The following is a 19426-nucleotide window of genomic DNA, read 5'->3' as shown; positions in this document are numbered from 1 at the left end:
CTAGCTTTTTTGTGCCTGGGCAAGAAAAATGTCATGACATTTTGTTTAGCTGCTAACACCTAAGGTCAGGTTTTTCTGTTTTCTTGCCCAGAGGAGATGAAAGCACTGATACCTAAAGCAGGGGGAGGGATGAACTCTCGGGCTGGGTTTAGATATTGGTATTGTCATTGATTGATTGTTGCAAGAGAAGGAGCAAGTCCTGAACTCGGTTTAGGCATGTAGAAAGCTTTTTAATAGATCCTCCAAACAATAGCCAAGAGAAACTATCCTTATAAATGATGCTGCTGCTGAAAGTAGCTAGATGCACCAGTTTGCAAAAATGAAGTGTTGGCTTATAGCATTGTCTTGCTTCCCTCCCACTCATCCTTCACCCCTGCTGGAGCCCTTTTGGATTCCTCTCTTTACCCTACTCCTCAGGGACCTACATCATCTCCAGCAGGGTCTTGTCTACACGAGACTTCCCTGGGAAATCTCTCACTGTGGCACTGCCACCAGTGCTGTGCCGCCGGGAGGGCTACTGTAGCCAGGTCACGCAACGTTCGTACCTCTGTGTCGTCGAGAACCTGCGCTGAGCAGGCTTAGATGAGACGGTGGCGATAAAAGGAAAAGGGGAGCTATCCTGGCTCCTCTAGCCTCCTGTCATTCCTGCAGGGCTGCACCAGGCCTAGAACAATGCTTGGAGACTTGCAAACAAATCTAGGGTCGAGACAGCCCTTCTGTGCAGCCCTCTAGAGCAGGGGTGGGCAAACTTTTTTTGGCCCGAGGGCCACATTGGGGTTGCAAAACTGTATGGAGAGCCGGGTAGGGAAGGCTGTGCTTGCCCAAACAGCCTGGCCCCCACCCCCTATCCTCCCACTTCCAACTCCCTGACTGCCCCCCTCAGAACTCCCGACCCATCCAACCCCCCCTGCTCCTTGTCCCCTAACCGCTCCCTCCCGGGACCCCCCACTCCTAACTGCCCCCCCGGGACCCCACCCCCTATCCAACCCCCCTGCTCCCAGTCCCCTGACCCCTATCCACACCCCCAACCCCTGATAGGGCCCCCAGGACCCCATGCTTATCCAACCCCCCTATTCCCCATCCCCTGACCACCCCCCCCCAGAACCTCCGTCCCATCCAACCGCCCCCTACTCCCTGCCCCTTATCCAACCCTTCCTGTCCCCTGACTGCCCCCAGGGACTCCCCCGCCCCTTATCCAACGCCCCGGCCCCCTTACCATGCCGTTCAGAGCAGCGTGTCTGGCAGCCGCGCCGCCCGGCTGGAGCTAGACACGCTGCTGCTCTGCTTGGCAGGAGCGCACCGCTCCGCCGCCCAGAGCGCTGCCCGCATGGCGGCGTGGCTGCGGGGGAGAGGGGACAGCAGGGGAGGTGCTGGGGGCTAGCCTCCCTGGCCGGGAGCTCAAGAGCCAGGCAGGACGGTCCCACAGGCCAGATGTGGCCCGCGGGCCATAGTTTGCCCACCTCTACTCTAGAGACTCAGCGCTGTCCCTTAATCACCCTTATAGAGGAACTGTCAAGCCCTACGAAATATTCCATTTCCCTCCCAAGAGGCTAAATATCCTAGCCCCCACTGATGTCCACGGAAGTCTTGTCAGTGACTTCAGTAGGGTCTGGATTTCATTCTCTGTCTCTACAGCACCTGGTGGTCCTTGGGAGAGAAAGACAAGGCTCGGGAGAAAATACCAGTCTGCTGTCCTTAAAATACTCCTCCCTAGGAGCCATGCATGCTGCTTTCCTAAACCTGTTGCAGTGTGATGGAGAGGGGCCAGCTCGTTCTCGTTAATGAAAGAGATTGAATTGCAGAGGTCTAATGCTCCAGGCAAGCTGTAATCTTTGAGAACCTGGCGGTCGATTGCACTTTCCATCCATCTGCTTGTGAATGAATAAACATTAAAGTTAGTCTGTTTGATCCGTTGTCTGTCAGTGTTGGAATTGGGTGAGCCCTATGGGGCAGGAATGGGGGAGTAGGAGAGGGTGAAAGCAGAGGGGGATGTAGGGACAGATTTGTGCAAAGCCTTGACCTGGATAAAGAAGTTCTCAGACAGAGCGTTTTCATGCTTGCAACATGTGACTGGCATCAGTTTGGCAGTTGTCTTTCTAGGGAACCCCTTACAAAGGAAGCAGTCTTGCTGCAGATGAAATTTACATTCTAAAAAATCACCAGATTCTGCAGGATCTTGGTTCCTAACACAGACTGAAAACATCTGTTACATTTTCAGTTGAAAAAACAGCTGAATTCTTGCCATTAGAAATGTCCCCATAGTCTTGCTGCTTGGAGGTGCTGTAAGGCCAGAAGCTGTGTTAGGACATACCTGTCAGAACTAGAGGGGTACCACCTTCAGCTAGTCTCCCCTCCTTTGAGTTAGATGGACTGGGTCGTCCCTGGCATATCTCCAACAGTGCTCCCTAGAGTCACCGGTTTCAAGTTGTACTGGCGCAGTATCTGCCAGCTCTCAGTACTTGGTTAGCATCGGCATTTTGGAGCCGTGCTTGAGCTATGAGCTCATCTGATGGGAAAAAAGAGCAGGGCCCTGCATGGCTCACAAGCGCTTCAGGAAGCATTTGGGGGGATTTAGTAAATGATGCTCTTCTGTCTGACTCACAACTGAACAAGTCTCCCAGTATGGTGCTAGGGGCTATGTCGGTCAAATCAGGGACTTCTGATCATCTGTGACTATTAACCATGCTATCGCCTGGAATTCCAATAGGACCGATTCCATTCCATCTAGCTGAGACTCCCCCTGTAGTTTGAAGGGGACAGAATATTCTTCTCCACTTCTATGCAGTATCTTACATATTGTACAATGGCATTTGTTATTATTTGGGGGATAGTGAGATGGGGAATTGATTATGTGAACTAGAAATGGAGTCCCTCTGGTTGGAGATTATATTTATTTATTTTTATAATATAGGGGTCAAATATGTCATCCGAGATGGCTCAGTACGTTAATGTCAAAGGAATCAGCAACTCGATTAAGCGGAATCAGATTCTGGCCTCTGTTAAGTGCTACCAAACATCAGTATCATTACTTCAGGAAGCCCATCTGAGATCCCCAGAGCAGGAGAAATTGAGAGGTGACTAGCTGGGGCAGGTATTTTATGTCTCCCCATTCAAAGAGCAGAGGAGTGGCAACTGATTATACAGCATGGCTGCACATCAGTCGATATAAAATTGTCCAGTGGGTCATGAGTCAGTCTACAGTCCATCTCTGCGTTCCGTCAATATTATGTAGAGTGGGCTGAAGTAAGTATTTTTAATGTACTTTTCAGATGTGTGGTTATTCATTGGGATCCATAGAGGTGCCTTCCTTTACTAATGGTACCTTCATTTCATTGCAATATCTCTTATATCTTTCCTCTACAATATGCTATATTCATGCACGTGAGAAAGTTTTTAAAAATGCAGTAACTAAATAACATGTGCAGTGACTGCATCTCCTAAGGTTTTCAGAACAAATTGTGCTTTGCATGGCAAATGTGAGCAGAATATTCTTTGCCACTTTAGACAAACTAGGATGAGTCAAGTGGCTCAAGTGATCACGCCTTCTCTCAATCCCATCACTTTTGAGATATGTGCAAGGATTCTTGCATAAAACCCCAAGATGAAGCTCAAGTGATTTTTTCAGTGTCGCCTGATTCTGATGATGGAATTACAAACACATGCCGTGTATTTTGTCTCTAAACACGGCACATTTTCTCCCCTTCACGGTTTCCAGGTCCTTTCCTGATTCCACGCACATACTCCCTCCCTTCACCTTGATTTAAAATTGAATCAGCAGAATGTTGTACCACGCTTCATCATTTCCTTAATCCTACGTCTCAGAGTCCCAGTACGGGGCCATGGTGGAGATGTAAGCGTTGATGGCCCTGGTTTAACCAGGAGGACCAAGAAGTAGTGGCTGTAACCGCATGTATCTGTGATGGGCCTGAAGGGGATAAACCCCTCACAGGGCCCAAAGGGTTGAAAGGCAAAGCCAGGCCCAGGAAGCCCTGCCCCTCTGGGCCTGCTGAGGAGCAAACTGAAAGGAGCGCTGAAGCCCAGGCAAAGGGTGGTAGGCAGGCTGCAGGAAAGAGGAGCCCTTCTCCAGTAAGCCAGCTAGAAGGCTGAGCCTGAGAGGGGACCACAGAGTGGGTAAGGCCCACAGGCAGTGTCTTCTCTAATCACCCCCCCACACACACCCCTTTGAGAGAACCACCAGGTCCAGCAGAGCCAAGCTCCTCTGGACCCTTTGTTGTGTGACTGACTGTTGGACTGTAGGGGTCATGCCCCCAAATGAAGGGACCGATTGGTAGGGAATAGCTATGGGAAGCGAACTTAAACTTGCTACAGGGAGGGCCCTGCTGGTGATGCTTCCCACAGGGCCCTGGAACTGGGACCCAGTGGAGAAGGAGGGCCTGGGTCCCCTTACCACTCCTCTTAAGGCTCAGATGTGAGTGGAAAGCCACAGATCACCCACTTAGAGTCAGGAAGAGACACCTCTACTGCCCTGACAGACAGGGCCGGCTCCAGGCACCAGCCTGGCAAGCAGGTGCTTGGGGCGGCTGCTCTGGAGAGGGGCGGCATGTCCAGGTATTCGGCGGCAATTCGGTGGACGGTCCCTCACTCCCGCTGGGAGCAAAGGACCTCCCGCCGAATTGCTGCCACAGATCGCGATCGCAATTGCGATCGCGGCTTTTTTTTTTTTTTTTGGCTGCTTGGGGCGGCCAAAACCCTGGAGCCAGCCCTGCTGACAGAGAAGCAAAGAGCCTGAATTTGGGTGCACTAACCACTGGGCCCTCAGAGCCTCCTATCCCATTATCTGTTCTCTCTGCTGCTTGATGTGAGCAGCAGAGACATCAAAGAGGTCCTGTAATTCACAGGACAACTAAGAATGAGCAGAGGCCAACTTGGGTGTGCTGGGAGATGTGTGGTGATAGCATCACGGAGTGTCGTTGCTGTGTAGCTCACCTCAGCAGGATCGAGAGTATGACTGGAAGGGAGCAGTGAAGTCCATAGAGTCAGCTGGCATTGAAAGACTGGCACCATTTTCTTCAGCAACTGGGTATGAAATCCAGATCCAGCGTTCTGTGCGTCTCAGGCCCATCTGCAGCAGAGGGTCGAGTGCTGTGGTGTGTTAACCTTTCTCCTCAGGAGACCAGGTTCCAGTCTGACCTAACTCACAAAGAAAGTGAGCTTGGCCTTAGCCTGGTTCTTGTTAGGAACCTGTCCACGTGGCAAAGCCGTCCCAGAGTGGGGGGCGACTGTTGGCCTCGCTGTAGCGGAGCTGTGGTATGGCAAGGCTGACACTGACCGTTACAACTGGGGGGAAACTTGCTGTCTGTGCCATGCTTTGTCTCTAGACAGTGCAATAAGGGCCCGATCCAAATCCCATTGACGTCAGCAGGCGTCTTTCCATTGCCTTCAGTGGACTTTAGATCACCCACTGGGTTCAATGGCAGCAGGATGGAGCCCTATATGAAACCTTACAGGCACCCAGTTCTCTAAAGTATGGAAATCCTCTTGAGGGTCTCAGCCCCCTCAACTCCAACTTGAACCTTCAATAGGAGCGGTGGATAGGGCCAGGATTGGGCCCTTAAGCAACATGGCCAAAGCCTTCCAAAGCTGCTTGCAGGATTTGGACGGGCAGTTCCCATTTAAAAGAACGGGAATTGGCCATCCCCATCCCTTAGGATAGTGGGAAAAGTCCAACCCTGTTCTGGAGCAGCCACTTGTCAGAGCAGCAAGTGCGAACTTTGCTCCTAAACACCTGTTTGAGAGGTACTGGTGAAGGAAGGCACGTTTCGAGTTGTGCTGATCTGAGTATACAGTGGCTTCTCCTCACGTCAACTGACCTAGAACGTTCATATGGTACGACTGCAGTCTCAGCCTTGCCTGTAGCCAAATGTGACTTTGGCAGAATCCAGCGTGTTTGCAATGACACGAGTAAATATTTTTAAGGTTAATTTGTATTTTGGAGCAGAAAATCTGGGTGTTGCCTCGTAAGCAACATCTGCAATTTATGGATTTAGTCATGTTCGGGCTGGATTCTGCTCCGCAGCTGGTGGTTTTGCAGAGGTCGAGAATAAAAAGCTTCTCTCCTACCGCCCTCCCCCCATCAGCTTAAGCAACAAAAGCCCAAGGCACAACATGCAGGCTGAGAAAATTTGTTTGAATTGATAGGGCTGATGCTGTGGATTCACATGCTGTGATGCTAATCTGCAAATAGGCTGCTCTGAGCCACCAGGACCATCATTCAAAGCTCAGCATGACCGCCAGCAGGGCCTGTAACAGTGAGTGGTGGCTAGGGTCTTGGATCGTACTGTGCACAGTGGGGAGAGGGGTGTGCATGTGTGTTCCACTGAACATTTAATACCAGGGATGAAGAGCATAGGGGGAGGGAGGAAGGATGGACTTGTGGGTAAGGCATTGGCCTGGGAAATCAGGGATCACTTTCTAGCTCTGCCACCAGCTTATCCGATGAGGATAAGGATACTTTCCTACCTCACAAGGGTGTTGTGAATGGACCCTAGAGTGGATGCCAGTGATAAAGCAGTGGGCCATTGTGTATTTGTGCAAAATGAATATAACTTGCAGGCTGGGGGAATGGAAGGGCCTGTGTTTCAGGCAGAGCACACAGAGAAGGTGCGAGCTAGAACAATTCTCCCCCAACTCTCTTACACCCCCCTTTTGTCTTTCTTGTCATTTCCACCCCCACTTTTGACCCTCAGGGCCTGATCCTCCAGTGCTTTGTGCTGTGCCTACTCATTAACACATGGGCAAAGTACATGTGTATTGCAACCAGATCAGAATCCACCACTCCCCTGGTTGTCGCATTTTACAGCCATTCTGCACCGGTGTAAATGACAACACCTGGCAGTGGAGAGCTAGGACCCAGGCTTTCTCTTTCCATTGTCCAATCTTTTGTGCTGCCCACTAACCCAGGTTTACAATCATGTAGGTATTGAGTAGCACTGTGCCCAGCTCAGAGCCGGTAAGTTTGAAGCTCACTGGAGAAATTGATCCCCGCCTCCCCCATCTCAAATGGCTGTTACTCTGATGTCTACAAAGCCTGAATATTGTAATAGCTGGCACCTGTATGTCCTCAGACTTTATAAACCATTGTAGAAGCAGGTGGGCGATGGAAATCCAATACATTTTGAAATTAGATTGTCTTAGGGCTGTCAGACGTCCATGGGAGGTTCGAGCTGTCCATGCATGAATCAGAGAGTACAAAAGGGATGTCGGGACGCAAACAGGCTGAGAAATTCCGGAGGGATGGATCACGTTCCAAAAATGCTTACCATAAGTGATGAGCTGTTTCCACTTACCCTCATCTTTCGGATACATCACGAAGGGCGTCCCAGCGTTCAGACCCTGGGGAGAATGGCACTTTCATCCAGCAGATGACAGTGGGTGGGTGAGCCCTGACAAGCCCCCCACCAAACAAGCCATACGAACAGTCACTTCAAGTTAATTGAAGCTGACGGGGAAAGGGTGCCTGAGCACTTTTCCTGCCACAGACAGAATGCCTGGCCTCTTCTGATGGGCGATTTGTTCATCTGTGTCAGTCTAGCCAAAGGACATTTACCGAAACCAGCCTGCCTGGGAAGGAAAAGAAAAGCATGAATAACATTCTGAAGGTTAAAGAGCTCGAGACTGCACGTTGCTCTGAGAGGCTATTAAAGGGCAGAAACCCCTCATTGTGGAGCTGAGTAATTGGATAAGAAAGGGCACTTAGTGTTCCAGCCTCTCGTTTTGTCGAGAGAGCCCTGACTGGGGACTAAAGAAAGGAAATGGGTGTTGCGGAATGGTGATGTGCCGCTATAGATTTTTTTTTTTTATTACATTAACAGCCCGGAAGCAGATCAGTTAATGCCCCCACAGGATGGCTCTCACACGCTTCTCAGAGGTCTCCCATAGCAGTGCTGGTGCCAGGGCTGGGCCTGATGATGTGTGTGGGACCCGAGGACAAGGCATTCTCAGCAAAAAGGGGGTTCAGTCTTGTCCCCTTCCAGGAATCTGTTTGCGTAGCCCTTCCCACAACAGAGAGAGCAGACCTGTTCCTCGAAGGGTGTGAATTGGTGTAGCTCCATGGAGGCCTAATCCAAGGGCTTGATCTGGGCTGGTGGCTTTTCGGCAAAGCAGGCGTTCTTCCACCTTACGCCTCTCTCCCCAAGTCAGGAATCAGTCCACAGTGAGAGTGGAGCAGTGACTTTAGTTCTTCCAAGCTGGCAGAGGGAGCCAGATTCTGATCTCATGCCGGTGTACGTCCGGAGTAAGTGCACTGCAGTCCGTGGTGTGAAATCAGAATTGGACAGTGAGGCTTTACTACTTGTATTTGATGCCTGGACACCCTGGCAATTAGCACACTAGAAACTGGCCCCATCTAATCTTATTTGCCACTCTTGGTATTCTAGCCAGTTACGCACTCTTTTTCTTTTTAAGGTGAAGAGCAAATGACAATGTAAGTTCTGCCATTCTGGATCAGAGACTGGTCTGGCACGCATTAGTGTGGCATCAGCAACGACCAGTATCTGATGAGCTATAAATCCTCGAGTGGCATCCAGCCAGTTGTGCAGTACTGTACATAAGGGGGAAATTCCTTTCCAGCTGCTGGAAGATGATCATCTCCTTAAGGCATGAAGTGTGATTGTCCTTATTTCAGGGTAAGTTACTTTTCCTGTCACAGAAACTTTCAGTTATCTCCTCTGAACAGAACTCCCTTGCAAATAACATGTGAGCACATGATAGGGTGACCAGACAGCAAGTGTGAAAAATCGGGACAGGGAGTGGGAGGTAATAGGAGCCCATATTTAAAAAAAGCCCCAAATATCGGGACTGTCCCTATAAAATCGGGACATCTGCTCACCCTAGCACAGGATCAGAAATTGTGCAGGGGAGGAATCATCAAAATCATTCAGTCAGTAGAATTACATGAGGGTTGACTCTGGCCTGTGCTATTCTGTGGTCAATCATATTGGTGTTGCCACCTCTTCCCCCTTTACTTGGCCTATATCTGCTTGATTGTGTACTGCACATATTTTCTAGTCCCAAAGTACGTATCAAAAATGGCTATAAAATGATCATGTATAGAGTGCTGAATAGCTTGAGGCAGTGTGGTCTAGTAGACAGGGAAGCAGACTGTAATTCTGGAAACCTGGGCTCTACTATTGGCTCTGCCACTGAACTGCAGTGTGGCCTCAGGTAAATAATGTCAACTCTCCGTGCCTCAGTTTCCCTTCCCATCTGTTGTAGGCTCTTTGGGACAGGGTCTGTCTTTCAGTAGATTTTGGTTGGGGCTTCTAGCTTCTACTGTAATATAAATAATAATCTGGGCATGGGTGGGTTGAACCTTCAGTTTCAAATTTGATTCATGCTTATGAATCCTTTCCCCCCCTTCTTCTAAGTGCAAGAGTTTATTGCTGACCTCCTGAAGTAAATGTGAAAGCTTTAGCCATGCTGAGAATTAATCTATTGCTGTTCAAGAGATTGCCTCTTCGGTTATGTGGTTAATTTGGACACAGGCATCTTAAGAAAAGGACAGTTTTATGGAGCCTAGCGTTAGCTTTCACTGAGGTGACCAATGTAGCTGCATTCCCCTGCCTTAGTATGTCCCAATTTGACAGCTGCAAAATCGACCTCTGCGGCTTCCCGTCGACGGCGCTTACTCCCACCTCCGCTGGTGGAGTAAGAGCGTCGATTCGGGGATCGATTGTCGCGTCCCGTCGATCGATCCCCGAGAGGTCAATTTCTACCCACCGATTCAGGCGCGTAGTGTAGACCCAGCCTAAGAAAAGAAAACTAAGTAGGAAAATGTTGGAACTGGTTGCTACTGCTTCACTTAAGTGAGCCATCCTTTCTGGAAACCAAGTGTAGTGAAGAATCTTGATGCTTATAAGAGAGGAGAAAAGTCATGACTGTAGCACAGAAGCTGGATTCCAGCCTAAGCCGCAGCTGCAGAGAGTTAACTTACTGTGCTCCCAACATGACATTTTTCCGTGATTCTCTCATTTCAATGTGGAATAGTGCATATATTATGTCCATAGGGCACTTGTAAAACAGCCTAGACATGGCACGTTTGCCGTTATGGAGCTCTATTATAGGGAGATAGTGTTTTCAAGACAGAGGGTGTATGTGTGTGTGTGTGTGTGTGTGTGTGTGTGTGTGTGTGTGTGTGACCAAATCCAAACTCCCCCAAATTTCTGTCTGGTAAAAATCTGTCTGTCACAGTTTTGATCCAATAGGGAATTCTTCTATTCCTATATGTCGTGATCTCATCACCCCTGATGAGCTAAGTAAGGTTGGGCTTGGCCAATACTTGGATGGGAGGCCTGCATGGAAAATCCCTGGGTAATTATTGACCCTTGCTATCAAATCAGGATTTTCCACTAATAGCAATGGTACCATTTGACATTCACATTGCACAATGTCCACAATACCCGAGCCTGTTTGGTTGCTGACATGGTGGCCAGGCTCCCTGCCAAGCCTGGGATGTCGGACATCTCACACTCAAGATGGTTGTAAGTGTCACTCTATGTTGTCATCCCTCCTTGATGGGACGGTGTCTTGGATCCCACTGCTGGTACCATGTAGTGGTCGGCACTCAGCCCCAGAGCGGCCCAGTGTGGAACTGTGGTTATGTCTCTGCCTCAGTCTCCCCAGTGAGCTTTTAATAAGTTCAATGAGGCTTAAATGCAGTGAACAAAACCCCTTCAGGGCTCTGGTTTGTTTACATACCACGTTTGGGGGTAGATCCTTCTGCTGTAAGTCCCCAGGCTTCTGCACTGGCTGGAGCTCTGCAGTCTCTCACCCTGAGCCCTGCAGTCTCTCACCCTGAGCCAGCACAGATCTCCCAGGCTTCCCTGCCTGGAGAGCTTTGTAGTCTCTCTCCTCCAGGGCTCTCTGTTTGTGTTGCAGGCCTGTTCCTCTCTCCGGGAGCCTCTGCTCTCCAGGGAGACACCACTGGGGGTAGCTTGCTCCCCTGAGGAGCTCTCTCCCCAGGAGATTCCACTCTGTGTCTGGGCTCCTGCCTGAGCCCCCATCCCCTCCAGCCCTTTATCAGGCCAGAGTGCTCCCTAGCTACTTATCCCATTAACTATCCCCCAGTGGACCTGGGTTGGCTCATTCTCCTTAGTGGAGCCTGTCCCAGGAAGGCTGGCTGCCTGACCCCTCACAGGACAGCCCCTGGATAGATGCTATGTAAAATAACTTGCGCTTGCGAAAGATTCCATGGTGCTTCCATGATAAACAGGAGGATGAGCCTGATCTCCTAGCCAAATTCTTCCTCAGCCAAATGCAGACTGAATACAAAAAATAATCACACCTACAACCTTGTATTTGCAGTGCTGCTAGAACACAACGGCTGCCATGTCCTCTCTCAGAGATTTCAGGGATGGGTGAAATGTTCACTTGGGTGATACATAAAACACCCAAAATCATAGAAACTCTGGGAGGGACCTTGGGAAGTCGTCCAGTCCAGGCCCCTTCGCTGAGGCAGGACCAAGTAAACCTAGACCATCCCTGACAGGTGTTTTGTCCAACATGTTCTTAAAAACCTCCAGTGATGGGGATTTCACAACCTCCCTTAAAGGCCTATTCCGGTGTTTAGCTACTTTTACAGTTAGAACATTTTTCCTAATCTCTAACCTAAATCTCCCTTGCTGCAGATTAAGCCCATTACTTCTTGTCCTCCCTTCAGTGGCCATGGAGAACAATTGATCACTGTCCTCTTCATAACAGCCCTTCCCATATTTGAAGACTGTTATCCGGTCCCCCCCCAGTCTTCTTTTCTCAAGACTAACATGCCCAGTTGTTGTTGTGTTTTTAACCCTTGTTTTCTAAACCTTTTATCTTTTTTGTTGCTCTCTTCTGGACTTTCTCCAGTTTGTCCACATCTTTCCTAAAGTGTGGTACCCAGAATTGGACACAGTACTCCAGCTGAGGCCTCACCAGTGCCAAGTAAAGCGGGACAATTACCTCCTGTGTCTTACATACAGCCCTCCTCCTAGTACACCCCAGAATATTAGCTTTTTTTGCAACTGCATCGCCTTGTTGATTCTCATTCAATTTGTGATCCACTATACCCCCAGATCCTTTTTTGCAGTATGGCCGCCTTGCCATATATTCCTGATTTTGTAGTTGTGCGTCTGATTTTTCCTTTCTAAGTTGAAGTACTTTGTGCCTATCTCTATTGAATTTCATCCTGTTGAATTGAGACCAATTCTCCAATTTGTCAACTTTGTGCTGAATTCTAATCCTGTACTCCAGAGTGCTTGCAACCTCTCCCGGCGTGGTGTCCTCTGCAAGTTTTATAAGCATACACACGTAGGCTCTGAATCAGGAAATCACTTAAGCATGTGCTCAAGTCCCATAGAAGTTAAGCGTGGGCTTTGCTGACTTGTGGGCCTGGCTCATAACTGTTCTCCTCTAACATTCCTGAAGTCTCCCTCTGCAGTAACACAATGGTCGACGACGCCATTGCAAATGCATACACAAGATTATCCGTATTTTGAATGAGGAAATCATGTAGCAGCTATGGGTGTGAACTCCACGTTAGGTCATTGTATTTCTGCACGGGGTCCGGTTCCCAGGGAGACTGTAAGGCTGTTGGTGCAGAACAGAATTATTTTGAAGGCAAGAGTTTACACAGCTTAAACTTTGAACTCTTGTGTTTAAACATGCAATATCCCAGCTTTAAATCGGTTGGCTTTCCATTCCTGCAGGCCAGGGTCTGTGCAGATTCTTTTACGTAAACAAGCTGACAGATGCAAAACTCGATTATCAGGATGCTCAGCATTCCTATCATTCCGGAGATGCCTGTGAGAGCTCAACCAGGACCAAAGGGGGACTATTTCAGGGAAACACATAAACACCTCCCTCTTCAGGGAAGACCTGCCTAGCTACCCCTGGATTTGTATCAGTATTAAACGGTTTCCTTATTCACATTCCCCCTCCTTCCTTAACCTCCTCAATGGCTCCTTCAAGACCTTTATGGACGGTCGGGCCACCCCATTCCCCACCCCATCATACTTCCAGTGGAGAGAGGATGGATGGGAATTTATTAGGAGCCCAGCCACATGGCCCCTTAATCAGCTCGGGGATTGCTGTCACTTGCACAGGGCAGTGTGCCCTGTCCCAAGACAGAGCAAGATGTCTTCATTGTGCTTTCAGAAGCTCTGCTGGCCAAGCCAGAAGAGTTCAGCATGGGGATCCAAGCCAGTGTGTCTCCCATAACAATGCAATGAGCTGTAATGAGGTTGCCAGACAATGTACAGTGTAATCAGTACTAGTAAGAGGTGCATTTTCACAAGAGGATTATTAGCAAAGCTCTATGAAATTTTTCAGTTGATTCACCAAAAAATGCAGTTGGGGTCGACTGAAACCAGTGGTGAATTCAGATCAAATTTGACTAGTGGTTTTGGCTGGAAAAAAAAATATGGAAATTTTTGAAAATGTCAAAATATTTCATTTTGACATTTTCATAATGAAATGTTTTGATTTTTTTTGTTTCAAAATGTTTCGTTTTGAAATTTAGCTAGATTTCTTTTAAAGCAAACAAAAAAGGGTTTAAAAACAGTCAAAATAAAACAAAAAGAAAAAAAAAATGTGTTTGACCCAAAGTGAAATAGTTTCAGGCTTTTATTTCAACAAGACAAATCAAAAAAAATTCTCTTTCCATTCCAATCTAAATAATTTAAGAAAAAAATTTTTTTTTGGTTGGGTCACCAAATTGAAAAATCGATTATTTGTGCCACGCTGATGATTAGTTATTAGAAACTTAGGAGATTCCATTAAGGGACGGGATGGTCGAAGGGGGATGTGTGGGACGTGGTCACCTCAAGCATCACCATCAAAGTCATCCTAACTGGCCCCACAGACCAAGGACTGAATGCGCCTGGATACTGACCTCTGGTTTTAATTTCTAGAGGTGGTCATGCCCAGGAGGAGAGACATTGCTAAGGTCATGTGGGGAAGCTTGTAGTGCCATCGCCTGTGTTGTACATGGAGCTTGATTCTCTTCTGATCTAGCACCTTTCATCACCACTAACTTCACTTACGTTTAAAATAATGTTCAGCTCTCAGGTGGCACTTTCTAGCTCTAGAAATCAGAGCACTTCACAGCAAAAGGTAGCTATGTCATTATCCCCATTTTATAGCAGGGGGAGGGGGAAATGAGGCATCTGAAGTGGTGACCTGTCCAAGATGTTCTAACAAATCACCAGGCTAGAACCCAGGTCTCCTGTCTCGTCCCATCGTGTAGTTAATGACTGATTGGATCATTTTGGCTTATGTAGAATCGGACCAAAAATATATTACAAAAAATACTCTTAAGCAATATTACTTTATCCTTTGACAAAGTTCTGTCCTTGACTCCGTGGGTCCTGCGTTTCCTGACGGATTTTGCTAACCTCAGAGGCTCACTGTGACCCTCCACATAGCCCTTCTCTCTTTAGAGGCAAGGGTCACAGTCTACTGAGCCATTTTCATCATAAGCCAGCAAGGGAGGTGAGGAGAAACAACCCTCCCTCGCACAGTCTCGGTTGTCTCCCAGTATCAGTGATCAATCAGGAAGGGGAGGGGGGAGCCCAGGCCCGCCCTCTACTCCAGGCTCCAGCCCAGGGACCCTAAAATTAGCAGCTATGGAAGCTGACTTTTTGGAAATAGGATGTGTACAATTCCCTGGGCTACTTCCCCACAGCAGCCCCCACTCAATATCTTCTTCACAATTACCTCAGGGTCTTCTTCCTTGCACCTGATATGGATTCATACTACTTCATTCCTCCAACAGCACGGCTCCCTCCTATAGCTCCTGACACCCACACCACACTGACTAACTGGGACGCTTTTAACTAGTTCCTGCCAGTCCTTGATTGGCTTCAGGTGTCCCAATCAATCTAGCTATCTCCACTGCCTTCTAGAAGGATCTTAATTGGCCCCAGGTGTCTTGATTAACCTGGAGCAACTAACATTTGGTTACCATGGTACCAGGGATTTGTTTAGCCTGGGGCTAACATACCTGTTCCTCACTACTTTACTGTAGCCATCTGGCCTTGCCCCATCACACCTTCTGATCTACGACTGTGAGCCCACCAGCTATTGGCTTCTCCTCTTCCTGCAAATCCCTATACAATGCCAATGACCACCTTTTCTAATTCATATATTTCCTGCTGCACTTATGCTCATCGAGTCATAGAAAGGTATGGCTGGAAGGGACCTTAAGTGGTCTTCAAGTCCAGGCCCTTGTGCTGAGGCAGAACCAAATAAACCTACCATCTTCGACAGGTGTTTGACCAACTAACTCATGCTTTATTTGCTATGATTGCTGCAGTGTGATGCATATGATGCAGGTAATCTTCTGGGTGTTGTAAACTGAAAATTAGGGAAGGATCTGCTGGGGGGAAAAAATCTAACCCTTTTACACGCCCAACTACTGCGCCTCACCTGATTCTTAAATCAACAAAGAAAACAAGTCAGACAGTTGGCTGCTATGCATCTTGAAGTCCATACTAGCCATCAAATAGCTTACTATATTTTTTTTTAAAGGAATAGACATTGATGTGAATCAGAAGAGCATCTACAGTTACACTAGCTAGAATAATAACACAGGGGCTATCAGTTCTCCCTCAGGGAATAGCTGATCACTAGCTGGAGCCAGGGAGGCATATTGTAGTGCATAATGTAGGGCATTATAGGAGAGTTTTACATTCAGCGCTGACTATTGTCAGAAACTGGATACGGGACTAGATGGTATTTCCATATATGGCAATTGCCTTATTCTGTCCTCAATACACTATTATAGTCTGGTGCTATGGTAGGAAACATCTGCTGGACAGTGTTGCCTAGTGCACAGAACACTGGACTGGTACTCAGGAGAGATGGGTTCTACTCCTGGCTCTGCTGCTGAATAACCTTGGGCAAGTCCCTTTAATTCTGTGTGCCTCCGTTTCCCCCCTCTGTAAAATGGGAATCATTATACTGATCTCTTTTGAGCTGCGGATGAAAAGCACTGTAGAAGAGCTAGGTGGTTTTGATGATAATAATATCTAGCTATTTCAGATATTGTCTGTTGCATATGCAAAACCTTTCGGTCTTGGGATTTTGACTAAAATTAGAGGAAGAAAACTGATCAAAACCATTCTGTCTCCGAAAAGACTCGAAGCTCAGTGGGAAACAAACAGAATTCAGAGTCTGAGGAGACTGAGGATTTGGATAGAGTCTTGATACACAATACTGGTGCTTAATACATTTTGGTACCTCATTGTAAATTCTTGATCTAATGACAAAATTATACCATGTGTTCATGTATCCAATAACTGTCTTTGTGCATTATAGAATATTTTTGAGTAGCAAGGGAGTTGCATTTCTGTTTTGGAAAAGTATTTTCCATTCCAGTGGACAAAGAGTACGTGTCTCTTGTAGCAGTAATGGCATTACAGTTTGCGCACTATGATGTGCAGAGCCTAATGAGGACAGTTCATTCTACTTCTCCATGGAGTTTCAGTGTATTGGTCTTGGGAGCAGCTCTCTCAGATGTAAAGAGTAAATCAGGGCCCTTAGGTCATTGCCGGGGATCAGTAGTTGGAGATATCTATGCCATGTCCTTTTTTGCTTGTGAAAAACACTTTCCAGATTTGACTCAGTGCTATGTTTACACCAACGTTTTTAAGTCTTGTTAATTGCCAGTTAATTTGCGGTAGTTGACATGTTTGTGTGGACACTCCCCAGATATTTTGTTCCAGGCTACAGCTGTTTTGTTGAGCCCCAGGGTGCAAAGCGCAATCGATTAATATTTTATCCTGAGTTAACTTAACATTAATTGGCAATCTGTTAACTCAAGAGTAAAAAGTTTAGCAAAGACAAACCTAATGTGTCTTCCTGAGTCTGCAGACAGGGAGGATAAGAAATAGCCCTGAGAAAGATGTGAACTCCTCTAATTGTTATAATGGAACATTTATTCTGAAATCTAACGCTGGTGGTGTAAGGGCCTGCGATGATCATTTTACCAAAAATATTCAGTTACTCTGAGATTGTGACTGGGTCTTTTGACCCAGAGTGAGCAACAGGCAGCAAAACAGTTGCTATTTCTGTGGGTGACTCAGCAAAACTGGCAATCGCTCCCAGTACCAGCCTAAGGCAGCAGAACTCCTCAGTCAGAGCTCACCATAGGTGCAGGTGATTTTTTTTGCATCAACGCAGCGTTAAACTGGTAAAGAGCTGTGGCGCAAACGTAGTATCTGACCTTCCCAATTCCAGGAGCCAAAATCCAATGCATAATTGTAGCGTTTCTAGCTATATCAATATTCTAGTTTCTTACATTATCTCCATTTTTCAAAGAACTGATGAGCTAGAATATTAAATAATAGCAGGGGAACTGTGTTCTGCTGAGGCTTTTCCATTTTATTGAGGGGAGGGAGAAGGGAAGTTCAGCCAGTGAACAGACTGCTTGAGTGCTGAAACTTCAGAATTAAATGCAGTTGCCATAGAAATATTAACTGGGACCAAAACCAGGAGATGATGCTTAAGCGGAGTACGGAATATTACACAGAAAGGGAGCATGAAAACATGACGTACATAGGTGACTATTTGATGTACATTGACAGGTAGCTATACTGGAGGAGTTTTCAATAGAAAAGGGCCACAGGCTGAGAAACATCTGGTTGGAGGGCTGGGCATCCTCCAATGCTGTAGAGGTCATTAGAAATTGAAGGTGCTTGGGTACCTCACAGTAGAGATCCTGCAGCTGTCAGTAATTTACCGTCTCCTATATATGACACTGAGAAACCTGGCAGCTTGGATTTGCAGGGCTTTTGCAGGTTCAATTTGCCTGGATTGGCAGCTTCTGAATTTTATTCTGTCTTGTTTCTTTGATCCCCAAAACACAAAGCAAAACGCAGATGAAACTTTCACCCAGTTCTAGGTGGAAACTGGAGAGGGGTCCCAGCTGTGAAGTTGGGAACTGGCTCCAAACTTCATAGGGGTGTTTCAACGTGGAGTTTGGGGGCAGGCCCTTCTCTGGTAAAATCTGTGAAAAAACATGTGTTTTGGGTCCCACCTGAAACCATGAGTTGGCCCAGGTTTTCTGGCTTTACCTAGCTTTACCTACAAACCAAAGTAGATCGGTTAGTAATTTGACATGGCTTTCTCTTCTGTTGGTGGCATAGCTACAGCTAGTAGTAATAGAAGTAATAATAATTTAAAAAAATTGGAGGGGCAGGAGGTTCTATGGAAATTTTTGGCAAAAATTCAAAAACTGAACATTTAAATTTGGGAAGTTTGCTGTGGTGCCTCATGGGAGTTGTAGTTCGGGTGTCCTGTGCCCCAATTCTTCTGTATAGACCAGTCTCCCTGGTCAGACTACATCTCCTATGGTAAACCTTAGGCTCCTCTCTCGTAGAAGGGAAGTGGTGCATCCTGGGAGTCCCTGGCAATGGTGCATTATGGGAGATGTAATCTAGCTGGGAGCCTGCTTCACAGAAGAGAATGAGGACATGAGGCAATTGAACTACTACTCCCATGAGGCACCTCAGCAGTCTTTCCGACTCAAAAAAATGGAAATTTCAGCGGAAAGAAGACTTTCCTCAGGCCATTTCATTTAATTGAAAACCCCCATTTTTCATTAAAGAACAGTTTTGACAGAAAACTTTCAGCCAGCCGTAGGCGTGACAGTTGGGGGAATTGCTGCACGTCAGATCCTGGGCCTGGGCTGGTGAACAATCACGAGCCTTGGTGACAGGCAGTTCTGTTAGAGTCCTGTCAGGATCGGCGCATGAGGGGCACCAGCAGTGAAGCAGGCTCCTAAGTCTGCCCTTACACATGCCATGGCAGCAGCCAGTCGGAGGTGGTGTTGAGGAACAGAGCAGAGCTTGCGGGAATAAGCAGCTGCCTAAGTGATCTTTCCATTTAAAAGGAGGGAGAGCACAATGAAGTCTTATTTTTCCCACAAACCACCTCCCACTGTGTTATGCTCTAAAGTTAATTGCAAATGAGTAGCTGCAAATAGCTTATTTTGACTTCCTTTAAACAGTACTTCATTGATTTTTTTTTTTTTTTTTTTTTTTGAGAGGCGAGCCTGTATCTATTGGAAAATAGCAATTATTTCTGTAATTCCCTAGAATTAGTGGATTTAGTTGAATGGGTAAAATCTGAAGCAAAATGCTGATTAGATATATACTTGAGTTTGAAGCGTCAAACTCATTGTAGGAGAATGTCAAGCATTCCCTCACGCTCTGTCTTCTGGGCATAATCATTGTTTTCTAATATGTTATTCTCATCACAGCTTGGACTGTCTCCTGCCATGCTCTTTAATTCAAGGAAATCCTGCTTTCTGAGCGGTGGCTTTTGTGCATCAAAAGTTGCCTGGAAGCTGTCTGTGCAAAGTTCCCCTTTTTAATTGCACCCTTGTAATTATAGCACTAGCTCCTCCCATGTGCCACCTGGTTTTCAAGCA

This window comes from Trachemys scripta, chromosome 15, assembly GCF_013100865.1.
Source record: "Trachemys scripta elegans isolate TJP31775 chromosome 15, CAS_Tse_1.0, whole genome shotgun sequence".
Taxonomy (NCBI): domain Eukaryota; kingdom Metazoa; phylum Chordata; order Testudines; family Emydidae; genus Trachemys; species Trachemys scripta.
Note: the sequence above shows the minus strand (reverse complement) of the source record.